The sequence below is a fragment of the Strix aluco genome, chromosome 20 (assembly GCF_031877795.1).
Source record: "Strix aluco isolate bStrAlu1 chromosome 20, bStrAlu1.hap1, whole genome shotgun sequence".
In the NCBI taxonomy this organism is placed as follows: domain Eukaryota; kingdom Metazoa; phylum Chordata; class Aves; order Strigiformes; family Strigidae; genus Strix; species Strix aluco.
Window position 1 is genome coordinate 3,286,951 of NC_133950.1, and position 26,732 is coordinate 3,313,682.

The following is a 26,732-nucleotide window of genomic DNA, read 5'->3' on the forward strand; positions in this document are numbered from 1 at the left end:
GAAGCAGAAGTGTTCACATTGCTTCGCAGAATTGCTTTTGTGCAGAAAACAATAACACTTGTTCAGAACAAAAGAAAGCACAGAGCCCCAGATTTGCTGTTGTTCTGGAGAGCTTGCAGAGCACTGGGGAAAGGCAGGCAGAGAATTCCCTGCTAGCACCTTCTCTGTGCCTGGGAAGCAGAAGTGTTCACATTGCTTCGCAGAATCGCTTTTGTGCAGAAAACACTAACACTTGTTCAGAACAAAAGAAAGCACAGAGCCCCAGATTCTATGTTGTCCTGGAGAGCTTGCAGAGCACTGGGGAAAGGCAGGCAGAGAATTCCTTGCTAGCACCTTCTCTGTTCCTGGGAAGCAGAAGTGTTCACATTGCTTCGCAGAATCGCTTTTGTGCAGAAAACAGTAACACTTGTTCAGAATGAAAGAAAGCACAGAGCCCCAGATTCTATGTTGTCCTGGAGAGCTTGCAGAGCACTGGGGAAAGGCAGGCAGAGAATTCCTTGCTAGCACCTTCTCTGTGCCTGGGAAGCAGAAGTGTTCACATTGCTTCGCAATTATCGCTTTTGTGCAGAAAACACTAACACTTGTTCAGAACGAAAGAAAGCACAGAGCCCCAGATTCTATGTTGTCCTGGAGAGCTTGCAGAGCACTGGGGAAAGGCAGGCAGAGAATTCCCTGCTAGCACCTTCTCTGTGTCTGGGAAGCAGAGAGTTCACATTGCTTCGCAGAATCGCTTTTGTGCAGAAAACACTAACACTTGTTCAGAACAAAAGAAAGCACAGAGCCCCAGATTTGCTGTTGTTCTGGAGAGCTTGCAGAGCACTGGGGAAAGGCAGGCAGAGAATTCCCTGCTAGCACCTTCTCTGTGCCTGGGAAGCAGAAGTGTTCACATTAATTCGCAGAATCGCTTTTGTGCAGAAAACACTAACACTTGTTCAGAACAAAAGAAAGCACAGAGCCCCAGATTCTATGTTGTCCTGGAGAGCTTGCAGAGCACTGGGGAAAGGCAGGCAGAGAATTCCCTGCTAGCACCTTCTCTGTGCCTGGGAAGCAGAAGTGTTCACATTGCTTCGCAGAATCGCTTTTGTGCAGAAAACACTAACACTTGTTCAGAAGGAAAGAAAGCACAGAGCCCCAGATTTGCTGTTGTTCTGGAGAGCTTGCAGAGCACTGGGGAAAGGCAGGCAGAGAATTCCCTGCTAGCACCTTCTCTGTGTCTGGGAAGCAGAAGAGTTCACATTGCTTCGCAGAATCGCCTTTGTGCAGAAAACACTAACACTTGTTCAGAACAAAAGAAAGCACAGAGCCCCAGATTTTATGTTGTTCTGGAGAGCTTGCAGAGCACTGGGGAAAGGCAGGCAGAGAATTCCCTGATAGCACCTTCTCTGTGCCTGTTCACATTGCTTCGCAGAATCGCTTTTGTGCAGAAAACAGTAACACTTGTTCAGAACGAAAGAAAGCACAGAGCCCCAGATTCTATGTTGTCCTGGAGAGCTTGCAGAGCACTGGGGAAAGGCAGGCAGAGAATTCCCTGCTAGCACCTTCTCTGTGCCTGGGAAGCAGAAGTGTTCACATTGCTTCGCAAGAATCGCTTTTGTGCAGAAAACAGTAACACTTGTTCAGAAGGAAAGAAAGCACAGAGCCCCAGATTTTATGTTGTCCTGGAGAGCTTGCAGAGCACTGGGGAAAGGCAGGCAGAGAATTCCTTGCTAGCACCTTCTCTGTGCCTGGGAAGCAGAAGTGTTCACATTGCTTCGCAGAATCGCTTTTGTGCAGAAAACAGTAACACTTGTTCAGAACGAAAGAAAGCACAGAGCCCCAGATTTTATGTTGTCCTGGAGAGCTTGCAGAGCACTGGGGAAAGGCAGGCAGAGAATTCCCTGATAGCACCTTCTCTGTGCCTGTTCACATTGTTTCGCAGAATCGCTTTTGTGCAGAAAACAGTAACACTTGTTCAGAAGGAAAGCAAGCACAGAGCCCCAGATTCTATGTTGTCCTGGAGAGCTTGCAGAGCACTGGGGAAAGGCAGGCAGAGAATTCCTTGCTAGCACCTTCTCTGTGCCTGGGAAGCAGAAGTGTTCACATTGCTTCGCAAGAATCGCTTTTGTGCAGAAAACAGTAACACTTGTTCAGAAGGAAAGAAAGCACAGAGCCCCAGATTTTATGTTGTCCTGGAGAGCTTGCAGAGCACTGGGGAAAGGCAGGCAGAGAATTCCTTGCTAGCACCTTCTCTGTGCCTGGGAAGCAGAAGTGTTCACATTGCTTCGCAAGAATCGCTTTTGTGCAGAAAACAGTAACACTTGTTCAGAAGGAAAGAAAGCACAGAGCCCCAGATTTTATGTTGTCCTGGAGAGCTTGCAGAGCAGTGGGGAAAGGCAGGCAGAGAATTCCCTGATAGCACCTTCTCTGTGCCTGTTCACATTGCTTCGCAGAATCGCTTTTGTGCAGAAAACAGTAACACTTGTTCAGAACGAAAGAAAGCACAGAGCCCCAGATTCTATGTTGTCCTGGAGAGCTTGCAGAGCACTGGGGAAAGGCAGGCAGAGAATTCCCTGCTAGCACCTTCTCTGTGCCTGGGAAGCAGAAGTGATCACATTGCTTCGCAGAATCCCCTTTGTGCAGAAAACACTAACACTTGTTCAGAACAAAAGAAAGCACAGAGCCCCAGATTCTATGTTGTCCTGGAGAGCTTGCAGAGCACTGGGGAAAGGCAGGCAGGGAATTCCCTGCTAGCACCTTCTCTGTGCCTGGGAAGCAGAAGTGTTCACATTGCTTCGCAGAATCGCTTTTGTGCAGAAAACACTAACACTTGTTCAGAACAAAAGAAAGCACAGAGCCCCAGATTCTATGTTGTCCTGGAGAGCTTGCAGAGCACTGGGGAAAGGCAGGCAGAGAATTCCCTGCTAGCACCTTCTCTGTGCCTGGGAAGCAGAAGTGTTCACATTGCTTCGCAGAATCGCTTTTGTGCAGAAAACACTAACACTTGTTCAGAACAAAAGAAAGCACAGAGCCCCAGATTTGCTGTTGTTCTGGAGAGCTTGCAGAGCACTGAGGAAAGGCAGGCAGAGAATTCCCTGCTAGCACCTTCTCTGTGTCTAGGAAGCGGAAGTGTTTACATTGCTTCGCAGAATCATTTGTGCAGAAAACACTAACACTTGTTCAGAAGGAAAGAAAGCACAGAACCCCAGATTCTATGTTGTCCTGGAGAGCTTGCAGAGCACTGGGGAAAGGCAGGCAGAGAATTCCCTGCTAGCACCTTCTCTGTGTCTGGGAAGCAGAAGAGTTCACATTGCTTCGCAGAATCGCCTTTGTGCAGAAAACACTAACACTTGTTCAGAACAAAATAAAGCACAGAGCCCCAGATTTTATGTTGTTCTGGAGAGCTTGCAGAGCACTGGGGAAAGGCAGGCAGAGAATTCCCTGATAGCACCTTCTCTGTGCCTGGGAAGCAGAAGTGTTCACATTGCTTCGCAGAATCGCTTTTGTGCAGAAAACACTAACACTTGTTCAGAACAAAAGAAAGCACAGAGCCCCAGATTCTATGTTGTCCTGGAGAGCTTGCAGAGCACTGGGGAAAGGCAGGCAGAGAATTCCCTGCTAGCACCTTCTCTGTGCCTGTTCACATTGCTTCGCAGAATCGCTTTTGTGCAGAAAACACTAACACTTGTTCAGAACGAAAGAAAGCACAGAGCCCCAGATTCTATGTTGTCCTGGAGAGCTTGCAGAGCACTGGGGAAAGGCAGGCAGAGAATTCCCTGCTAGCACCTTCTCTGTGCCTGGGAAGCAGAAGTGTTCACATTGCTTCGCAAGAATCGCTTTTGTGCAGAAAACACTAACACTTGTTCAGAAGGAAAGAAAGCACAGAGCCCCAGATTTTATGTTGTCCTGGAGAGCTTGCAGAGCACTGGGGAAAGGCAGGCAGAGAATTCCTTGCTAGCACCTTCTCTGTGCCTGGGAAGCAGAAGTGTTCACATTGCTTCGCAGAATCGCTTTTGTGCAGAAAACAGTAACAGTTGTTCAGAAGGAAAGAAACCACAGAGCCCCAGATTTTATGTTGTCCTGGAGAGCTTGCAGAGCACTGGGGAAAGGCAGGCAGAGAATTCCCTGATAGCACCTTCTCTGTGCCTGTTCACATTGTTTCGCAGAATCGCTTTTGTGCAGAAAACATAAACACTTGTTCAGAAGGAAAGCAAGCACAGAGCCCCAGATTTGCTGTTGTCCTGGAGAGCTTGCAGAGCACTGGGGAAAGGCAGGCAGAGAATTCCTTGCTAGCACCTTCTCTGTGCCTGGGAAGCAGAAGTGTTCACATTGCTTCGCAAGAATCGCTTTTGTGCAGAAAACACTAACACTTGTTCAGAAGGAAAGAAAGCACAGAGCCCCAGATTTTATGTTGTCCTGGAGAGCTTGCAGAGCACTGGGGAAAGGCAGGCAGAGAATTCCCTGCTAGCACCTTCTCTGTGCCTGGGAAGCAGAAGTGATCACATTGCTTCGCAGAATCCCCTTTGTGCAGAAAACACTAACACTTGTTCAGAAGGAAAGAAAGCACAGAGCCCCAGATTCTATGTTGTCCTGGAGAGCTTGCAGAGCACTGGGGAAAGGCAGGCAGAGAATTCCCTGCTAGCACCTTCTCTGTGCCTGGGAAGCAGAAGTGTTCACATTGCTTCGCAGAATTGCTTTTGTGCAGAAAACAATAACACTTGTTCAGAACAAAAGAAAGCACAGAGCCCCAGATTTGCTGTTGTTCTGGAGAGCTTGCAGAGCACTGGGGAAAGGCAGGCAGAGAATTCCCTGCTAGCACCTTCTCTGTGCCTGGGAAGCAGAAGTGTTCACATTGCTTCGCAGAATCGCTTTTGTGCAGAAAACACTAACACTTGTTCAGAACAAAAGAAAGCACAGAGCCCCAGATTCTATGTTGTCCTGGAGAGCTTGCAGAGCACTGGGGAAAGGCAGGCAGAGAATTCCTTGCTAGCACCTTCTCTGTTCCTGGGAAGCAGAAGTGTTCACATTGCTTCGCAGAATCGCTTTTGTGCAGAAAACAGTAACACTTGTTCAGAATGAAAGAAAGCACAGAGCCCCAGATTCTATGTTGTCCTGGAGAGCTTGCAGAGCACTGGGGAAAGGCAGGCAGAGAATTACTTGCTAGCACCTTCTCTGTGCCTGGGAAGCAGAAGTGTTCACATTGCTTCGCAATTATCGCTTTTGTGCAGAAAACACTAACACTTGTTCAGAACGAAAGAAAGCACAGAGCCCCAGATTCTATGTTGTCCTGGAGAGCTTGCAGAGCACTGGGGAAAGGCAGGCAGAGAATTCCCTGCTAGCACCTTCTCTGTGTCTGGGAAGCAGAGAGTTCACATTGCTTCGCAGAATCGCTTTTGTGCAGAAAACACTAACACTTGTTCAGAACAAAAGAAAGCACAGAGCCCCAGATTTGCTGTTGTTCTGGAGAGCTTGCAGAGCACTGGGGAAAGGCAGGCAGAGAATTCCCTGCTAGCACCTTCTCTGTGCCTGGGAAGCAGAAGTGTTCACATTAATTCGCAGAATCGCTTTTGTGCAGAAAACACTAACACTTGTTCAGAACAAAAGAAAGCACAGAGCCCCAGATTCTATGTTGTCCTGGAGAGCTTGCAGAGCACTGGGGAAAGGCAGGCAGAGAATTCCCTGCTAGCACCTTCTCTGTGCCTGGGAAGCAGAAGTGTTCACATTGCTTCGCAGAATCGCTTTTGTGCAGAAAACACTAACACTTGTTCAGAAGGAAAGAAAGCACAGAGCCCCAGATTTGCTGTTGTTCTGGAGAGCTTGCAGAGCACTGGGGAAAGGCAGGCAGAGAATTCCCTGCTAGCACCTTCTCTGTGTCTGGGAAGCAGAAGAGTTCACATTGCTTCGCAGAATCGCCTTTGTGCAGAAAACACTAACACTTGTTCAGAACAAAAGAAAGCACAGAGCCCCAGATTTTATGTTGTTCTGGAGAGCTTGCAGAGCACTGGGGAAAGGCAGGCAGAGAATTCCCTGATAGCACCTTCTCTGTGCCTGTTCACATTGCTTCGCAGAATCGCTTTTGTGCAGAAAACAGTAACACTTGTTCAGAACGAAAGAAAGCACAGAGCCCCAGATTCTATGTTGTCCTGGAGAGCTTGCAGAGCACTGGGGAAAGGCAGGCAGAGAATTCCCTGCTAGCACCTTCTCTGTGCCTGGGAAGCAGAAGTGTTCACATTGCTTCGCAAGAATCGCTTTTGTGCAGAAAACAGTAACACTTGTTCAGAAGGAAAGAAAGCACAGAGCCCCAGATTTTATGTTGTCCTGGAGAGCTTGCAGAGCACTGGGGAAAGGCAGGCAGAGAATTCCTTGCTAGCACCTTCTCTGTGCCTGGGAAGCAGAAGTGTTCACATTGCTTCGCAGAATCGCTTTTGTGCAGAAAACAGTAACACTTGTTCAGAACGAAAGAAAGCACAGAGCCCCAGATTTTATGTTGTCCTGGAGAGCTTGCAGAGCACTGGGGAAAGGCAGGCAGAGAATTCCCTGATAGCACCTTCTCTGTGCCTGTTCACATTGTTTCGCAGAATCGCTTTTGTGCAGAAAACAGTAACACTTGTTCAGAAGGAAAGCAAGCACAGAGCCCCAGATTCTATGTTGTCCTGGAGAGCTTGCAGAGCACTGGGGAAAGGCAGGCAGAGAATTCCTTGCTAGCACCTTCTCTGTGCCTGGGAAGCAGAAGTGTTCACATTGCTTCGCAAGAATCGCTTTTGTGCAGAAAACAGTAACACTTGTTCAGAAGGAAAGAAAGCACAGAGCCCCAGATTTTATGTTGTCCTGGAGAGCTTGCAGAGCACTGGGGAAAGGCAGGCAGAGAATTCCTTGCTAGCACCTTCTCTGTGCCTGGGAAGCAGAAGTGTTCACATTGCTTCGCAAGAATCGCTTTTGTGCAGAAAACAGTAACACTTGTTCAGAAGGAAAGAAAGCACAGAGCCCCAGATTTTATGTTGTCCTGGAGAGCTTGCAGAGCAGTGGGGAAAGGCAGGCAGAGAATTCCCTGATAGCACCTTCTCTGTGCCTGTTCACATTGCTTCGCAGAATCGCTTTTGTGCAGAAAACAGTAACACTTGTTCAGAACGAAAGAAAGCACAGAGCCCCAGATTCTATGTTGTCCTGGAGAGCTTGCAGAGCACTGGGGAAAGGCAGGCAGAGAATTCCCTGCTAGCACCTTCTCTGTGCCTGGGAAGCAGAAGTGATCACATTGCTTCGCAGAATCCCCTTTGTGCAGAAAACACTAACACTTGTTCAGAACAAAAGAAAGCACAGAGCCCCAGATTCTATGTTGTCCTGGAGAGCTTGCAGAGCACTGGGGAAAGGCAGGCAGGGAATTCCCTGCTAGCACCTTCTCTGTGCCTGGGAAGCAGAAGTGTTCACATTGCTTCGCAGAATCGCTTTTGTGCAGAAAACACTAACACTTGTTCAGAACAAAAGAAAGCACAGAGCCCCAGATTCTATGTTGTCCTGGAGAGCTTGCAGAGCACTGGGGAAAGGCAGGCAGAGAATTCCCTGCTAGCACCTTCTCTGTGCCTGGGAAGCAGAAGTGTTCACATTGCTTCGCAGAATCGCTTTTGTGCAGAAAACACTAACACTTGTTCAGAACAAAAGAAAGCACAGAGCCCCAGATTTGCTGTTGTTCTGGAGAGCTTGCAGAGCACTGAGGAAAGGCAGGCAGAGAATTCCCTGCTAGCACCTTCTCTGTGTCTAGGAAGCGGAAGTGTTTACATTGCTTCGCAGAATCATTTGTGCAGAAAACACTAACACTTGTTCAGAAGGAAAGAAAGCACAGAACCCCAGATTCTATGTTGTCCTGGAGAGCTTGCAGAGCACTGGGGAAAGGCAGGCAGAGAATTCCCTGCTAGCACCTTCTCTGTGTCTGGGAAGCAGAAGAGTTCACATTGCTTCGCAGAATCGCCTTTGTGCAGAAAACACTAACACTTGTTCAGAACAAAATAAAGCACAGAGCCCCAGATTTTATGTTGTTCTGGAGAGCTTGCAGAGCACTGGGGAAAGGCAGGCAGAGAATTCCCTGATAGCACCTTCTCTGTGCCTGGGAAGCAGAAGTGTTCACATTGCTTCGCAGAATCGCTTTTGTGCAGAAAACACTAACACTTGTTCAGAACAAAAGAAAGCACAGAGCCCCAGATTCTATGTTGTCCTGGAGAGCTTGCAGAGCACTGGGGAAAGGCAGGCAGAGAATTCCCTGCTAGCACCTTCTCTGTGCCTGTTCACATTGCTTCGCAGAATCGCTTTTGTGCAGAAAACACTAACACTTGTTCAGAACGAAAGAAAGCACAGAGCCCCAGATTCTATGTTGTCCTGGAGAGCTTGCAGAGCACTGGGGAAAGGCAGGCAGAGAATTCCCTGCTAGCACCTTCTCTGTGCCTGGGAAGCAGAAGTGTTCACATTGCTTCGCAAGAATCGCTTTTGTGCAGAAAACACTAACACTTGTTCAGAAGGAAAGAAAGCACAGAGCCCCAGATTTTATGTTGTCCTGGAGAGCTTGCAGAGCACTGGGGAAAGGCAGGCAGAGAATTCCTTGCTAGCACCTTCTCTGTGCCTGGGAAGCAGAAGTGTTCACATTGCTTCGCAGAATCGCTTTTGTGCAGAAAACAGTAACAGTTGTTCAGAAGGAAAGAAACCACAGAGCCCCAGATTTTATGTTGTCCTGGAGAGCTTGCAGAGCACTGGGGAAAGGCAGGCAGAGAATTCCCTGCTAGCACCTTCTCTGTGCCTGTTCACATTGTTTCGCAGAATCGCTTTTGTGCAGAAAACATAAACACTTGTTCAGAAGGAAAGCAAGCACAGAGCCCCAGATTTGCTGTTGTCCTGGAGAGCTTGCAGAGCACTGGGGAAAGGCAGGCAGAGAATTCCCTGCTAGCACCTTCTCTGTGCCTGGGAAGCAGAAGTGTTCACATTGCTTCGCAAGAATCGCTTTTGTGCAGAAAACACTAACACTTGTTCAGAAGGAAAGAAAGCACAGAGCCCCAGATTTTATGTTGTCCTGGAGAGCTTGCAGAGCACTGGGGAAAGGCAGGCAGAGAATTCCTTGCTAGCACCTTCTCTGTGCCTGGGAAGCAGAAGTGTTCACATTGCTTCGCAAGAATCGCTTTTGTGCAGAAAACAGTAACACTTGTTCAGAAGGAAAGAAAGCACAGAGCCCCAGATTTTATGTTGTCCTGGAGAGCTTGCAGAGCACTGGGGAAAGGCAGGCAGAGAATTCCCTGATAGCACCTTCTCTGTGCCTGTTCACATTGCTTCGCAGAATCGCTTTTGTGCAGAAAACAGTAACACTTGTTCAGAACGAAAGAAAGCACAGAGCCCCAGATTCTATGTTGTCCTGGAGAGCTTGCAGAGCACTGGGGAAAGGCAGGCAGAGAATTCCCTGCTAGCACCTTCTCTGTGCCTGGGAAGCAGAAGTGTTCACATTGCTTCGCAAGAATCGCTTTTGTGCAGAAAACACTAACACTTGTTCAGAAGGAAAGAAAGCACAGAGCCCCAGATTTTATGTTGTCCTGGAGAGCTTGCAGAGCACTGGGGAAAGGCAGGCAGAGAATTCCTTGCTAGCACCTTCTCTGTTCCTGGGAAGCAGAAGTGTTCACATTGCTTCGCAGAATCGCTTTTGTGCAGAAAACAGTAACACTTGTTCAGAAGGAAAGAAAGCACAGAGCCCCAGATTCTATGTTGTCCTGGAGAGCTTGCAGAGCACTGGGGAAAGGCAGGCAGAGAATTCCTTGCTAGCACCTTCTCTGTGCCTGGGAAGCAGAGAGTTCACATTGCTTCGCAGAATCGCTTTTGTGCAGAAAACACTAACACTTGTTCAGAACAAAAGAAAGCACAGAGCCCCAGATTTGCTGTTGTTCTGGAGAGCTTGCAGAGCACTGGGGAAAGGCAGGCAGAGAATTCCCTGCTAGCACCTTCTCTGTGCCTGGGAAGCAGAAGTGTTCACATTGCTTCGCAGAATCGCTTTTCTGCAGAAAACACTAACACTTGTTCAGAACAAAAGAAAGCACAGAGCCCCAGATTTGCTGTTGTCCTGGAGAGCTTGCAGAGCACTGGGGAAAGGCAGGCAGAGAATTCCCTGCTAGCACCTTCTCTGTGCCTGGGAAGCAGAAGTGTTCACATTGCTTCGCAGAATCGCTTTTGTGCAGAAAACACTAACACTTGTTCAGAACAAAAGAAAGCACAGAGCCCCAGATTTGCTGTTGTTCTGGAGAGCTTGCAGAGCACTGGGGAAAGGCAGGCAGAGAATTCCCTGATAGCACCTTCTCTGTGCCTGTTCACATTGCTTCGCAGAATCGCTTTTGTGCAGAAAACAGTAACACTTGTTCAGAACGAAAGAAAGCACAGAGCCCCAGATTCTATGTTGTCCTGGAGAGCTTGCAGAGCACTGGGGAAAGGCAGGCAGAGAATTCCCTGCTAGCACCTTCTCTGTGCCTGGGAAGCAGAAGTGTTCACATTGCTTCGCAAGAATCGCTTTTGTGCAGAAAACACTAACACTTGTTCAGAAGGAAAGAAAGCACAGAGCCCCAGATTTGCTGTTGTCCTGGAGAGCTTGCAGAGCACTGGGGAAAGGCAGGCAGAGAATTCCTTGCTAGCACCTTCTCTGTGCCTGGGAAGCAGAAGTGTTCACATTGCTTCGCAGAATCGCTTTTGTGCAGAAAACAGTAACACTTGTTCAGAAGGAAAGAAAGCACAGAGCCCCAGATTCTATGTTGTCCTGGAGAGCTTGCAGAGCACTGGGGAAAGGCAGGCAGAGAATTCCTTGCTAGCACCTTCTCTGTGCCTGGGAAGCAGAGAGTTCACATTGCTTCGCAGAATCGCTTTTGTGCAGAAAACACTAACACTTGTTCAGAACAAAAGAAAGCACAGAGCCCCAGATTTGCTGTTGTTCTGGAGAGCTTGCAGAGCACTGGGGAAAGGCAGGCAGAGAATTCCCTGCTAGCACCTTCTCTGTGCCTGGGAAGCAGAAGTGTTCACATTGCTTCGCAGAATCGCTTTTCTGCAGAAAACACTAACACTTGTTCAGAACAAAAGAAAGCACAGAGCCCCAGATTTGCTGTTGTCCTGGAGAGCTTGCAGAGCACTGGGGAAAGGCAGGCAGAGAATTCCCTGCTAGCACCTTCTCTGTGCCTGGGAAGCAGAAGTGTTCACATTGCTTCGCAGAATCGCTTTTGTGCAGAAAACACTAACACTTGTTCAGAACAAAAGAAAGCACAGAGCCCCAGATTTGCTGTTGTTCTGGAGAGCTTGCAGAGCACTGGGGAAAGGCAGGCAGAGAATTCCCTGATAGCACCTTCTCTGTGCCTGTTCACATTGCTTCGCAGAATCGCTTTTGTGCAGAAAACAGTAACACTTGTTCAGAACGAAAGAAAGCACAGAGCCCCAGATTCTATGTTGTCCTGGAGAGCTTGCAGAGCACTGGGGAAAGGCAGGCAGAGAATTCCCTGCTAGCACCTTCTCTGTGCCTGGGAAGCAGAAGTGTTCACATTGCTTCGCAAGAATCGCTTTTGTGCAGAAAACACTAACACTTGTTCAGAAGGAAAGAAAGCACAGAGCCCCAGATTTGCTGTTGTCCTGGAGAGCTTGCAGAGCACTGGGGAAAGGCAGGCAGAGAATTCCTTGCTAGCACCTTCTCTGTGCCTGGGAAGCAGAAGTGTTCACATTGCTTCGCAGAATCGCTTTTGTGCAGAAAACAGTAACAGTTGTTCAGAAGGAAAGAAAGCACAGAGCCCCAGATTTTATGTTGTCCTGGAGAGCTTGCAGAGCACTGGGGAAAGGCAGGCAGAGAATTCCCTGATAGCACCTTCTCTGTGCCTGTTCACATTGTTTCGCAGAATCGCTTTTGTGCAGAAAACATTAACACTTGTTCAGAAGGAAAGCAAGCACAGAGCCCCAGATTCTATGTTGTCCTGGAGAGCTTGCAGAGCACTGGGGAAAGGCAGGCAGAGAATTCCTTGCTAGCACCTTCTCTGTGCCTGGGAAGCAGAAGTGTTCACATTGCTTCGCAAGAATCGCTTTTGTGCAGAAAACACTAACACTTGTTCAGAAGGAAAGAAAGCACAGAGCCCCAGATTTTATGTTGTCCTGGAGAGCTTGCAGAGCACTGGGGAAAGGCAGGCAGAGAATTCCCTGATAGCACCTTCTCTGTGCCTGTTCACATTGCTTCGCAGAATCGCTTTTGTGCAGAAAACAGTAACACTTGTTCAGAACGAAAGAAAGCACAGAGCCCCAGATTCTATGTTGTCCTGGAGAGCTTGCAGAGCACTGGGGAAAGGCAGGCAGAGAATTCCCTGCTAGCACCTTCTCTGTGCCTGGGAAGCAGAAGTGTTCACATTGCTTCGCAAGAATCGCTTTTGTGCAGAAAACAGTAACACTTGTTCAGAAGGAAAGAAAGCACAGAGCCCCAGATTTTATGTTGTCCTGGAGAGCTTGCAGAGCACTGGGGAAAGGCAGGCAGAGAATTCCCTGATAGCACCTTCTCTGTGCCTGTTCACATTGCTTCGCAGAATCGCTTTTGTGCAGAAAACAGTAACACTTGTTCAGAAGGAAAGCAAGCACAGAGCCCCAGATTCTATGTTGTCCTGGAGAGCTTGCAGAGCACTGGGGAAAGGCAGGCAGAGAATTCCCTGATAGCACCTTCTCTGTGCCTGGGAAGCAGAAGTGTTCACATTGCTTCGCAATTATCGCTTTTGTGCAGAAAACACTAACACTTGTTCAGAACGAAAGAAAGCACAGAGCCCCAGATTCTATGTTGTCCTGGAGAGCTTGCAGAGCACTGGGGAAAGGCAGGCAGAGAATTCCCTGCTAGCACCTTCTCTGTGCCTGGGAAGCAGAAGTGTTCACATTGCTTCGCAGAATCGCTTTTGTGCAGAAAACACTAACACTTGTTCAGAACAAAAGAAAGCACAGAGCCCCAGATTCTATGTTGTCCTGGAGAGCTTGCAGAGCACTGGGGAAAGGCAGGCAGAGAATTCCCTGCTAGCACCTTCTCTGTGTCTGGGAAGCAGAAGTGTTCACATTGCTTCGCAGAATCGCTTTTGTGCAGAAAACACTAACACTTGTTCAGAACAAAAGAAAGCACAGAGCCCCAGATTTGCTGTTGTTCTGGAGAGCTTGCAGAGCACTGGGGAAAGGCAGGCAGAGAATTCCCTGCTAGCACCTTCTCTGTGTCTAGGAAGCAGAAGTGTTTACATTGCTTCGCAGAATCGCTTTTGTGCAGAAAACACTAACACTTGTTCAGAAGGAAAGAAAGCACAGAACCCCAGATTCTATGTTGTCCTGGAGAGCTTGCAGAGCACTGGGGAAAGGCAGGCAGAGAATTCCCTGATAGCACCTTCTCTGTGCCTGGGAAGCAGAAGTGTTCACATTGCTTCGCAGAATCGCTTTTGTGCAGAAAACACTAACACTTGTTCAGAACAAAAGAAAGCACAGAGCCCCAGATTTGCTGTTGTTCTGGAGAGCTTGCAGAGCACTGGGGAAAGGCAGGCAGAGAATTCCCTGCTAGCCCCTTCTCTGTGCCTGGGAAGCAGAAGTGTTCACATTGCTTCGCAGAATAGCTTTTGTGCAGAAAACACTAACAGTTGTTTAGAACGAAAGAAAGCACAGAGCCCCAGATTTGCTGTTGTCCTGGAGAGCTTGCAGAGCACTGGGGAAAGGCAGGCAGAGAATTCCCTGCTAGCCCCTTCTCTGTGCCTGGGAAGCAGAAGTGTTCACATTGCTTCGCAGAATCGCTTTTCTGCAGAAAACACTAACACTTGTTCAGAACAAAAGAAAGCACAGAGCCCCAGATTTGCTGTTGTTCTGGAGAGCTTGCAGAGCAGTGGGGAAAGGCAGGCAGATAATTCCCTGCTAGCACCTTCTCTGTGCCTGGGAAGCAGAAGTGTTCACATTACTTCGCAGAATCGCTTTTGTGCAGAAAACACTAACAATTGTTCAGAACAAAATAAAGCACAGAGCCCCAGATTTGCTGTTGTCCTGGAGAGCTTGCAGAGCACTGGGGAAAGGCAGGCAGAGAATTCCCTGCTAGCACCTTCTCTGTGCCTGGGAAGCAGAAGTGATCACATTGCTTCGCAGAATCCCCTTTGTGCAGAAAACACTAACAATTGTTCAGAACGAAAGAAAGCACAGAGCCCCAGATTCTATGTTGTCCTGGAGAGCTTGCAGAGCACTGGGGAAAGGCAGGCAGAGAATTCCCTGCTAGCACCTTCTCTGTGCCTGGGAAGCAGAAGTGTTCACATTGCTTCGCAGAATTGCTTTTCTGCAGAAAACACTAACACTTGTTCAGAACAAAAGAAAGCACAGAGCCCCAGATTTGCTGTTGTTCTGGAGAGCTTGCAGAGCACTGGGGAAAGGCAGGCAGAGAATTCCCTGCTAGCACCTTCTCTGTGCCTGGGAAGCAGAAGTGTTCACATTGCTTCGCAGAATCGCTTTTCTGCAGAAAACACTAACACTTGTTCAGAACAAAAGAAAGCACAGAGCCCCAGATTCTATGTTGTCCTGGAGAGCTTGCAGAGCACTGGGGAAAGGCAGGCAGAGAATTCCTTGCTAGCACCTTCTCTGTTCCTGGGAAGCAGAAGTGTTCACATTGCTTCGCAGAATCGCTTTTGTGCAGAAAACAGTAACACTTGTTCAGAATGAAAGAAAGCACAGAGCCCCAGATTCTATGTTGTCCTGGAGAGCTTGCAGAGCACTGGGGAAAGGCAGGCAGAGAATTCCCTGCTAGCACCTTCTCTGTGCCTGGGAAGCAGAAGTGTTCACATTGCTTCGCAATTATCGCTTTTGTGCAGAAAACACTAACACTTGTTCAGAACGAAAGAAAGCACAGAGCCCCAGATTCTATGTTGTCCTGGAGAGCTTGCAGAGCACTGGGGAAAGGCAGGCAGAGAATTCCCTGCTAGCACCTTCTCTGTGTCTGGGAAGCAGAGAGTTCACATTGCTTCGCAGAATCGCTTTTGTGCAGAAAACACTAACACTTGTTCAGAACAAAAGAAAGCACAGAGCCCCAGATTTGCTGTTGTTCTGGAGAGCTTGCAGAGCACTGGGGAAAGGCAGGCAGAGAATTCCCTGCTAGCACCTTCTCTGTGCCTGGGAAGCAGAAGTGTTCACATTGCTTCGCAGAATCGCTTTTCTGCAGAAAACACTAACACTTGTTCAGAACAAAAGAAAGCACAGAGCCCCAGATTCTATGTTGTCCTGGAGAGCTTGCAGAGCACTGGGGAAAGGCAGGCAGAGAATTCCTTGCTAGCACCTTCTCTGTTCCTGGGAAGCAGAAGTGTTCACATTGCTTCGCAGAATCGCTTTTGTGCAGAAAACACTAACACTTGTTCAGAACAAAAGAAAGCACAGAGCCCCAGATTTGCTGTTGTTCTGGAGAGCTTGCAGAGCACTGGGGAAAGGCAGGCAGAGAATTCCCTGCTAGCACCTTCTCTGTGTCTAGGAAGCAGAAGTGTTTACATTGCTTCGCAGAATCGCTTTTGTGCAGAAAACACTAACACTTGTTCAGAAGGAAAGAAAGCACAGAACCCCAGATTCTATGTTGTCCTGGAGAGCTTGCAGAGCACTGGGGAAAGGCAGGCAGAGAATTCCCTGATAGCACCTTCTCTGTGCCTGGGAAGCAGAAGTGTTCACATTGCTTCGCAATTATCGCTTTTGTGCAGAAAACACTAACACTTGTTCAGAACAAAAGAAAGCACAGAGCCCCAGAGTCTATGTTGTCCTGGAGAGCTTGCAGAGCACTGGCGAAAGGCAGGCAGAGAATTCCCTGCTAGCACCTTCTCTGTGCCTGGGAAGCAGAAGTGTTCACATTGCTTCGCAGAATCGCTTTTGTGCAGAAAACACTAACACTTGTTCAGAACAAAAGAAAGCACAGAGCCCCAGATTCTATGTTGTCCTGGAGAGCTTGCAGAGCACTGGGGAAAGGCAGGCAGAGAATTCCCTGCTAGCACCTTCTCTGTGTCTGGGAAGCAGAAGTGTTCACATTGCTTCGCAGAATCGCTTTTGTGCAGAAAACACTAACACTTGTTCAGAACAAAAGAAAGCACAGAGCCCCAGATTTGCTGTTGTTCTGGAGAGCTTGCAGAGCACTGGGGAAAGGCAGGCAGAGAATTCCCTGCTAGCACCTTCTCTGTGTCTAGGAAGCAGAAGTGTTTACATTGCTTCGCAGAATCGCTTTTGTGCAGAAAACACTAACACTTGTTCAGAAGGAAAGAAAGCACAGAACCCCAGATTCTATGTTGTCCTGGAGAGCTTGCAGAGCACTGGGGAAAGGCAGGCAGAGAATTCCCTGATAGCACCTTCTCTGTGCCTGGGAAGCAGAAGTGTTCACATTGCTTCGCAGAATCGCTTTTGTGCAGAAAACACTAACACTTGTTCAGAACAAAAGAAAGCACAGAGCCCCAGATTTGCTGTTGTTCTGGAGAGCTTGCAGAGCACTGGGGAAAGGCAGGCAGAGAATTCCCTGCTAGCCCCTTCTCTGTGCCTGGGAAGCAGAAGTGTTCACATTGCTTCGCAGAATAGCTTTTGTGCAGAAAACACTAACAGTTGTTTAGAACGAAAGAAAGCACAGAGCCCCAGATTTGCTGTTGTCCTGGAGAGCTTGCAGAGCACTGGGGAAAGGCAGGCAGAGAATTCCCTGCTAGCCCCTTCTCTGTGCCTGGGAAGCAGAAGTGTTCACATTGCTTCGCAGAATCGCTTTTCTGCAGAAAACACTAACACTTGTTCAGAACAAAAGAAAGCACAGAGCCCCAGATTTGCTGTTGTTCTGGAGAGCTTGCAGAGCAGTGGGGAAAGGCAGGCAGATAATTCCCTGCTAGCACCTTCTCTGTGCCTGGGAAGCAGAAGTGTTCACATTACTTCGCAGAATCGCTTTTGTGCAGAAAACACTAACAATTGTTCAGAACAAAATAAAGCACAGAGCCCCAGATTTGCTGTTGTCCTGGAGAGCTTGCAGAGCACTGGGGAAAGGCAGGCAGAGAATTCCCTGCTAGCACCTTCTCTGTGCCTGGGAAGCAGAAGTGATCACATTGCTTCGCAGAATCCCCTTTGTGCAGAAAACACTAACAATTGTTCAGAACGAAAGAAAGCACAGAGCCCCAGATTCTATGTTGTCCTGGAGAGCTTGCAGAGCACTGGGGAAAGGCAGGCAGAGAATTCCCTGCTAGCACCTTCTCTGTGCCTGGGAAGCAGAAGTGTTCACATTGCTTCGCAGAATTGCTTTTCTGCAGAAAACACTAACACTTGTTCAGAACAAAAGAAAGCACAGAGCCCCAGATTTGCTGTTGTTCTGGAGAGCTTGCAGAGCACTGGGGAAAGGCAGGCAGAGAATTCCCTGCTAGCACCTTCTCTGTGCCTGGGAAGCAGAAGTGTTCACATTGCTTCGCAGAATCGCTTTTCTGCAGAAAACACTAACACTTGTTCAGAACAAAAGAAAGCACAGAGCCCCAGATTCTATGTTGTCCTGGAGAGCTTGCAGAGCACTGGGGAAAGGCAGGCAGAGAATTCCTTGCTAGCACCTTCTCTGTTCCTGGGAAGCAGAAGTGTTCACATTGCTTCGCAGAATCGCTTTTGTGCAGAAAACAGTAACACTTGTTCAGAATGAAAGAAAGCACAGAGCCCCAGATTCTATGTTGTCCTGGAGAGCTTGCAGAGCACTGGGGAAAGGCAGGCAGAGAATTCCCTGCTAGCACCTTCTCCGTGCCTGGGAAGCAGAAGTGTTCACATTGCTTCGCAATTATCGCTTTTGTGCAGAAAACACTAACACTTGTTCAGAACGAAAGAAAGCACAGAGCCCCAGATTCTATGTTGTCCTGGAGAGCTTGCAGAGCACTGGGGAAAGGCAGGCAGAGAATTCCCTGCTAGCACCTTCTCTGTGTCTGGGAAGCAGAGAGTTCACATTGCTTCGCAGAATCGCTTTTGTGCAGAAAACACTAACACTTGTTCAGAACAAAAGAAAGCACAGAGCCCCAGATTTGCTGTTGTTCTGGAGAGCTTGCAGAGCACTGGGGAAAGGCAGGCAGAGAATTCCCTGCTAGCACCTTCTCTGTGCCTGGGAAGCAGAAGTGTTCACATTAATTCGCAGAATCGCTTTTGTGCAGAAAACACTAACACTTGTTCAGAACGAAAGAAAGCACAGAGCCCCAGATTTGCTGTTGTCCTGGAGAGCTTGCAGAGCACTGGGGAAAGGCAGGCAGAGAATTCCCTGCTAGCACCTTCTCTGTGCCTGGGAAGCAGAAGTGTTCACATTGCTTCGCAGAATCGCTTTTGTGCAGAAAACACTAACACTTGTTCAGAACAAAAGAAAGCACAGAGCCCCAGATTTGCTGTTGTTCTGGAGAGCTTGCAGAGCACTGGGGAAAGGCAGGCAGAGAATTCCCTGCTAGCACCTTCTCTGTGTCTAGGAAGCAGAAGTGTTTACATTGCTTCGCAGAATCGCTTTTGTGCAGAAAACACTAACACTTGTTCAGAAGGAAAGAAAGCACAGAACCCCAGATTCTATGTTGTCCTGGAGAGCTTGCAGAGCACTGGGGAAAGGCAGGCAGAGAATTCCCTGCTAGCACCTTCTCTGTGTCTGGGAAGCAGAAGAGTTCACATTGCTTCGCAGAATCGCCTTTGTGCAGAAAACACTAACACTTGTTCAGAACAAAATAAAGCACAGAGCCCCAGATTTTATGTTGTTCTGGAGAGCTTGCAGAGCACTGGGGAAAGGCAGGCAGAGAATTCCCTGATAGCACCTTCTCTGTGCCTGGGAAGCAGAAGTGTTCACATTGCTTCGCAGAATCGCTTTTCTGCAGAAAACACTAACACTTGTTCAGAACAAAAGAAATCACAGAGCCCCAGATTTGCTGTTGTCCTGGAGAGCTTGCAGAGCACTGGGGAAAGGCAGGCAGAGAATTCCCTGATAGCACCTTCTCTGTGCCTGTTCACATTGCTTCGCAGAATCGCTTTTGTGCAGAAAACAGTAACACTTGTTCAGAACGAAAGAAAGCACAGAGCCCCAGATTCTATGTTGTCCTGGAGAGCTTGCAGAGCACTGGGGAAAGGCAGGCAGAGAATTCCCTGCTAGCACCTTCTCTGTGCCTGGGAAGCAGAAGTGTTCACTTTGCTTCGCAAGAATCGCTTTTGTGCAGAAAACAGTAACACTTGTTCAGAAGGAAAGAAAGCACAGAGCCCCAGATTTTATGTTGTCCTGGAGAGCTTGCAGAGCACTGGGGAAAGGCAGGCAGAGAATTCCTTGCTAGCACCTTCTCTGTGCCTGGGAAGCAGAAGTGTTCACATTGCTTCGCAGAATCGCTTTTGTGCAGAAAACAGTAACAGTTGTTCAGAAGGAAAGAAAGCACAGAGCCCCAGATTTTATGTTGTCCTGGAGAGCTTGCAGAGCACTGGGGAAAGGCAGGCAGAGAATTCCCTGATAGCACCTTCTCTGTGCCTGTTCACATTGTTTCGCAGAATCGCTTTTGTGCAGAAAACAGTAACACTTGTTCAGAAGGAAAGCAAGCACAGAGCCCCAGATTCTATGTTGTCCTGGAGAGCTTGCAGAGCACTGGGGAAAGGCAGGCAGAGAATTCCTTGCTAGCACCTTCTCTGTGCCTGGGAAGCAGAAGTGTTCACATTGCTTCGCAAGAATCGCTTTTGTGCAGAAAACACTAACACTTGTTCAGAAGGAAAGAAAGCACAGAGCCCCAGATTTTATGTTGTCCTGGAGAGCTTGCAGAGCACTGGGGAAAGGCAGGCAGAGAATTCCTTGCTAGCACCTTCTCTGTGCCTGGGAAGCAGAAGTGTTCACATTGCTTCGCAAGAATCGCTTTTGTGCAGAAAACAGTAACACTTGTTCAGAAGGAAAGAAAGCACAGAGCCCCAGATTTTATGTTGTCCTGGAGAGCTTGCAGAGCAGTGGGGAAAGGCAGGCAGAGAATTCCCTGATAGCACCTTCTCTGTGCCTGTTCACATTGCTTCGCAGAATCGCTTTTGTGCAGAAAACAGTAACACTTGTTCAGAACGAAAGAAAGCACAGAGCCCCAGATTCTATGTTGTCCTGGAGAGCTTGCAGAGCACTGGGGAAAGGCAGGCAGAGAATTCCCTGCTAGCACCTTCTCTGTGCCTGGGAAGCAGAAGTGATCACATTGCTTCGCAGAATCCCCTTTGTGCAGAAAACACTAACACTTGTTCAGAACAAAAGAAAGCACAGAGCCCCAGATTCTATGTTGTCCTGGAGAGCTTGCAGAGCACTGGGGAAAGACAGGCAGGGAATTCCCTGCTAGCACCTTCTCTGTGCCTGGGAAGCAGAAGTGTTCACATTGCTTCGCAGAATCGCTTTTGTGCAGAAAACACTAACACTTGTTCAGAACAAAAGAAAGCACAGAGCCCCAGATTTGCTGTTGTCCTGGAGAGCTTGCAGAGCACTGGGGAAAGGCAGGCAGAGAATTCCCTGCTAGCACCTTCTCTGTGCCTGGGAAGCAGAAGTGTTCACATTGCTTCGCAGAATCGCTTTTGTGCAGAAAACACTAACACTTGTTCAGAACAAAAGAAAGCACAGAGCCCCAGATTTGCTGTTGTTCTGGAGAGCTTGCAGAGCACTGAGGAAAGGCAGGCAGAGAATTCCCTGCTAGCACCTTCTCTGTGTCTAGGAAGCGGAAGTGTTTACATTGCTTCGCAGAATCGCTTTTGTGCAGAAAACACTAACACTTGTTCAGAAGGAAAGAAAGCACAGAACCCCAGATTCTATGTTGTCCTGGAGAGCTTGCAGAGCACTGGGGAAAGGCAGGCAGAGAATTCCCTGCTAGCACCTTCTCTGTGTCTGGGAAGCAGAAGAGTTCACATTGCTTCGCAGAATCGCCTTTGTGCAGAAAACACTAACACTTGTTCAGAACAAAATAAAGCACAGAGCCCCAGATTTGCTGTTGTTCTGGAGAGCTTGCAGAGCACTGGGGAAAGGCAGGCAGAGAATTCCCTGATAGCACCTTCTCTGTGCCTGGGAAGCAGAAGTGTTCACATTGCTTCGCAGAATCGCTTTTGTGCAGAAAACACTAACACTTGTTCAGAACAAAAGAAAGCACAGAGCCCCAGATTTGCTGTTGTCCTGGAGAGCTTGCAGAGCACTGGGGAAAGGCAGGCAGAGAATTCCCTGATAGCACCTTCTCTGTGCCTGTTCACATTGCTTCGCAGAATCGCTTTTGTGCAGAAAACAGTAACACTTGTTCAGAACGAAAGAAAGCACAGAGCCCCAGATTCTATGTTGTCCTGGAGAGCTTGCAGAGCACTGGGGAAAGGCAGGCAGAGAATTCCCTGCTAGCACCTTCTCTGTGCCTGGGAAGCAGAAGTGTTCACATTGCTTCGCGAGAATCGCTTTTGTGCAGAAAACAGTAACACTTGTTCAGAAGGAAAGAAAGCACAGAGCCCCAGATTTTATGTTGTCCTGGAGAGCTTGCAGAGCACTGGGGAAAGGCAGGCAGAGAATTCCTTGCTAGCACCTTCTCTGTGCCTGGGAAGCAGAAGTGTTCACATTGCTTCACAGAATCGCTTTTGTGCAGAAAACAGTAACAGTTGTTCAGAAGGAAAGAAACCACAGAACCCCAGATTTTATGTTGTCCTGGAGAGCTTGCAGAGCACTGGGGAAAGGCAGGCAGAGAATTCCCTGATAGCACCTTCTCTGTGCCTGTTCACATTGTTTCGCAGAATCGCTTTTGTGCAGAAAACATAAACACTTGTTCAGAAGGAAAGCAAGCACAGAGCCCCAGATTCTATGTTGTCCTGGAGAGCTTGCAGAGCACTGGGGAAAGGCAGGCAGAGAATTCCTTGCTAGCACCTTCTCTGTGCCTGGGAAGCAGAAGTGTTCACATTGCTTCGCAAGAATCGCTTTTGTGCAGAAAACACTAACACTTGTTCAGAAGGAAAGAAAGCACAGAGCCCCAGATTTTATGTTGTCCTGGAGAGCTTGCAGAGCACTGGGGAAAGGCAGGCAGAGAATTCCTTGCTAGCACCTTCTCTGTGCCTGGGAAGCAGAAGTGTTCTCATTGCTTCGCAAGAATCGCTTTTGTGCAGAAAACAGTAACACTTGTTCAGAAGGAAAGAAAGCACAGAGCCCCAGATTTTATGTTGTCCTGGAGAGCTTGCAGAGCACTGGGGAAAGGCAGGCAGAGAATTCCCTGATAGCACCTTCTCTGTGCCTGTTCACATTGCTTCGCAGAATCGCTTTTGTGCAGAAAACACTAACACTTGTTCAGAACAAAAGAAAGCACAGAGCCCCAGATTCTATGTTGTCCTGGAGAGCTTGCAGAGCACTGGGGAAAGGCAGGCAGAGAATTCCCTGCTAGCACCTTCTCTGTGCCTGGGAAGCAGAAGTGTTCACATTGCTTCGCAAGAATCGCTTTTGTGCAGAAAACAGTAACACTTGTTCAGAAGGAAAGAAAGCACAGAGCCCCAGATTTTATGTTGTCCTGGAGAGCTTGCAGAGCACTGGGGAAAGGCAGGCAGAGAATTCCTTGCTGGCACCTTCTCTGTTCCTGGGAAGCAGAAGTGTTCACATTGCTTCGCAGAATCGCTTTTGTGCAGAAAACAGTAACACTTGTTCAGAAGGAAAGAAAGCACAGAGCCCCAGATTCTATGTTGTCCTGGAGAGCTTGCAGAGCACTGGGGAAAGGCAGGCAGAGAATTCCTTGCTAGCACCTTCTCTGTGCCTGGGAAGCAGAGAGTTCACATTGCTTCGCAGAATCGCTTTTGTGCAGAAAACACTAACACTTGTTCAGAACAAAAGAAAGCACAGAGCCCCAGATTTGCTGTTGTTCTGGAGAGCTTGCAGAGCACTGGGGAAAGGCAGGCAGAGAATTCCCTGCTAGCACCTTCTCTGTGTCTAGGAAGCAGAAGTGTTCACATTGCTTCGCAGAATCGCTTTTCTGCAGAAAACACTAACACTTGTTCAGAACAAAAGAAAGCACAGAGCCCCAGATTTGCTGTTGTCCTGGAGAGCTTGAAGAGCACTGGGGAAAGGCAGGCAGAGAATTCCCTGCTAGCACCTTCTCTGTGCCTGGGAAGCAGAAGTGTTCACATTGCTTCGCAGAATCGCTTTTGTGCAGAAAACACTAACACTTGTTCAGAACAAAAGAAAGCACAGAGCCCCAGATTTGCTGTTGTTCTGGAGAGCTTGCAGAGCACTGGGGAAAGGCAGGCAGAGAATTCCCTGCTAGCACCTTCTCTGTGTCTAGGAAGCAGAAGTGTTTACATTGCTTCGCAGAATCGCTTTTGTGCAGAAAACACTAACACTTGTTCAGAAGGAAAGAAAGCACAGAACCCCAGATTCTATGTTGTCCTGGAGAGCTTGCAGAGCACTGGGGAAAGGCAGGCAGAGAATTCCCTGCTAGCACCTTCTCTGTGTCTGGGAAGCAGAAGAGTTCACATTGCTTCGCAGAATCGCCTTTGTGCAGAAAACACTAACACTTGTTCAGAACAAAATAAAGCACAGGGCCCCAGATTTTATGTTGTTCTGGAGAGCTTGCAGAGCACTGGGGAAAGGCAGGCAGAGAATTCCCTGCTAGCACCTTCTCTGTGCCTGGGAAGCAGAAGTGTTCACATTGCTTCGCAGAATCGCTTTTGTGCAGAAAACACTAACACTTGTTCAGAACAAAAGAAAGCACAGAGCCCCAGATTTGCTGTTGTTCTGGAGAGCTTGCAGAGCACTGGGGAAAGGCAGGCAGAGAATTCCCTGCTAGCCCCTTCTCTGTGCCTGGGAAGCAGAAGTGTTCACATTGCTTCGCAGAATCGCTTTTCTGCAGAAAACACTAACACTTGTTCAGAACAAAAGAAAGCACAGAGCCCCAGATTTGCTGTTGTTCTGGAGAGCTTGCAGAGCAGTGGGGAAAGGCAGGCAGAGAATTCCCTGCTAGCACCTTCTCTGTGCCTGGGAAGCAGAAGTGTTCACATTACTTCGCAGAATCGCTTTTGTGCAGAAAACACTAACAATTGTTCAGAACAAAATAAAGCACAGAGCCCCAGATTCTATGTTGTCCTGGAGAGCTTGCAGAGCACTGGGGAAAGGCAGGCAGAGAATTCCCTGCTAGCACCTTCTCTGTGCCTGGGAAGCAGAAGTGATCACATTGATTCGCAGAATCCCCTTTGTGCAGAAAACACTAACACTTGTTCAGAACAAAAGAAAGCACAGAGCCGCAGATTCTATGTTGTCCTGGAGAGCTTGCAGAGCACTGGGGAAAGGCAGGCAGGGAATTCCCTGCTAGCACCTTCTCTGTGCCTGGGAAGCAGAAGTGTTCACATTGCTTCGCAGAATCGCTTTTGTGCAGAAAACACTAACACTTGTTCAGAACAAAAGAAAGCACAGAGCCCCAGATTTGCTGTTGTCCTGGAGAGCTTGCAGAGCACTGGGGAAAGGCAGGCAGAGAATTCCCTGCTAGCACCTTCTCTGTGCCTGGGAAGCAGAAGTGTTCACATTGCTTCGCAGAATTGCTTTTGTGCAGAAAACACTAACACTTGTTCAGAACAAAAGAAAGCACAGAGCCCCAGATTTGCTGTTGTTCTGGAGAGCTTGCAGAGCACTGGGGAAAGGCAGGCAGAGAATTCCCTGCTAGCACCTTCTCTGTGCCTGGGAAGCAGAAGTGTTCACATTGCTTCGCAGAATCGCTTTTCTGCAGAAAACACTAACACTTGTTCAGAACAAAAGAAAGCACAGAGCCCCAGATTATATGTTGTCCTGGAGAGCTTGCAGAGCACTGGGGAAAGGCAGGCAGAGAATTCCTTGCTAGCACCTTCTCTGTTCCTGGGAAGCAGAAGTGTTCACATTGCTTCGCAGAATCGCTTTTGTGCAGAAAACAGTAACACTTGTTCAGAAGGAAAGAAAGCACAGAGCCCCAGATTTTATGTTGTCCTGGAGAGCTTGCAGAGCACTGGGGAAAGGCAGGCAGAGAATTCCCTGATAGCACCTTCTCTGTGCCTGTTCACATTGCTTCGCAGAATCGCTTTTGTGCAGAAAACACTAACACTTGTTCAGAAGGAAAGAAAGCACAGAGCCCCAGATTCTATGTTGTCCTGGAGAGCTTGCAGAGCACTGGGGAAAGGCAGGCAGAGAATTCCCTGCTAGCACCTTCTCTGTGCCTGGGAAGCAGAAGTGTTCACATTGCTTCGCAGAATCGCTTTTGTGCAGAAAACACTAACACTTGTTCAGAACAAAAGAAAGCACAGAGCCCCAGATTTGCTGTTGTTCTGGAGAGCTTGCAGAGCACTGGGGAAAGGCAGGCAGAGAATTCCCTGCTAGCACCTTCTCTGTGTCTAGGAAGCAGAAGTGTTTACATTGCTTCGCAGAATCGCTTTTGTGCAGAAAACACTAACACTTGTTCAGAAGGAAAGAAAGCACAGAACCCCAGATTCTATGCTGTCCTGGAGAGCTTGCAGAGCACTGGGGAAAGGCAGGCAGAGAATTCCCTGATAGCACCTTCTCTGTGCCTGGGAAGCAGAAGTGTTCACATTGCTTCGCAGAATCGCTTTTGTGCAGAAAACACTAACACTTGTTCAGAACAAAAGAAAGCACAGAGCCCCAGATTTGCTGTTGTTCTGGAGAGCTTGCAGAGCACTGGGGAAAGGCAGGCAGAGAATTCCCTGCTAGCCCCTTCTCTGTGCCTGGGAAGCAGAAGTGTTCACATTGCTTCGCAGAATAGCTTTTGTGCAGAAAACACTAACACTTGTTTAGAACGAAAGAAAGCACAGAGCCCCAGATTTGCTGTTGTCCTGGAGAGCTTGCAGAGCACTGGGGAAAGGCAGGCAGAGAATTCCCTGCTAGCCCCTTCTCTGTGCCTGGGAAGCAGAAGTGTTCACATTGCTTCGCAGAATCGCTTTTCTGCAGAAAACACTAACACTTGTTCAGAACAAAAGAAAGCACAGAGCCCCAGATTTGCTGTTGTTCTGGAGAGCTTGCAGAGCACTGGGGAAAGGCAGGCAGAGAATTCCCTGCTAGCACCTTCTCTGTGCCTGGGAAGCAGAAGTGTTCACATTGCTTCGCAGAATCGCTTTTCTGCAGAAAACACTAACACTTGTTCAGAACAAAAGAAAGCACAGAGCCCCAGATTCTATGTTGTCCTGGAGAGCTTGCAGAGCACTGGGGAAAGGCAGGCAGAGAATTCCTTGCTAGCACCTTCTCTGTTCCTGGGAAGCAGAAGTGTTCACATTGCTTCGCAGAATCGCTTTTGTGCAGAAAACAGTAACACTTGTTCAGAATGAAAGAAAGCACAGAGCCCCAGATTCTATGTTGTCCTGGAGAGCTTGCAGAGCACTGGGGAAAGGCAGGCAGAGAATTCCCTGCTAGCACCTTCTCTGTGCCTGGGAAGCAGAAGTGATCACATTGATTCGCAGAATCCCCTTTGTGCAGAAAACACTAACACTTGTTCAGAACAAAAGAAAGCACAGAGCCGCAGATTCTATGTTGTCCTGGAGAGCTTGCAGAGCACTGGGGAAAGGCAGGCAGGGAATTCCCTGCTAGCACCTTCTCTGTGCCTGGGAAGCAGAAGTGTTCACATTGCTTCGCAGAATTGCTTTTGTGCAGAAAACACTAACACTTGTTCAGAACAAAAGAAAGCACAGAGCCCCAGATTTGCTGTTGTTCTGGAGAGCTTGCAGAGCACTGGGGAAAGGCAGGCAGAGAATTCCCTGCTAGCACCTTCTCTGTGCCTGGGAAGCAGAAGTGTTCACATTGCTTCGCAGAATCGCTTTTCTGC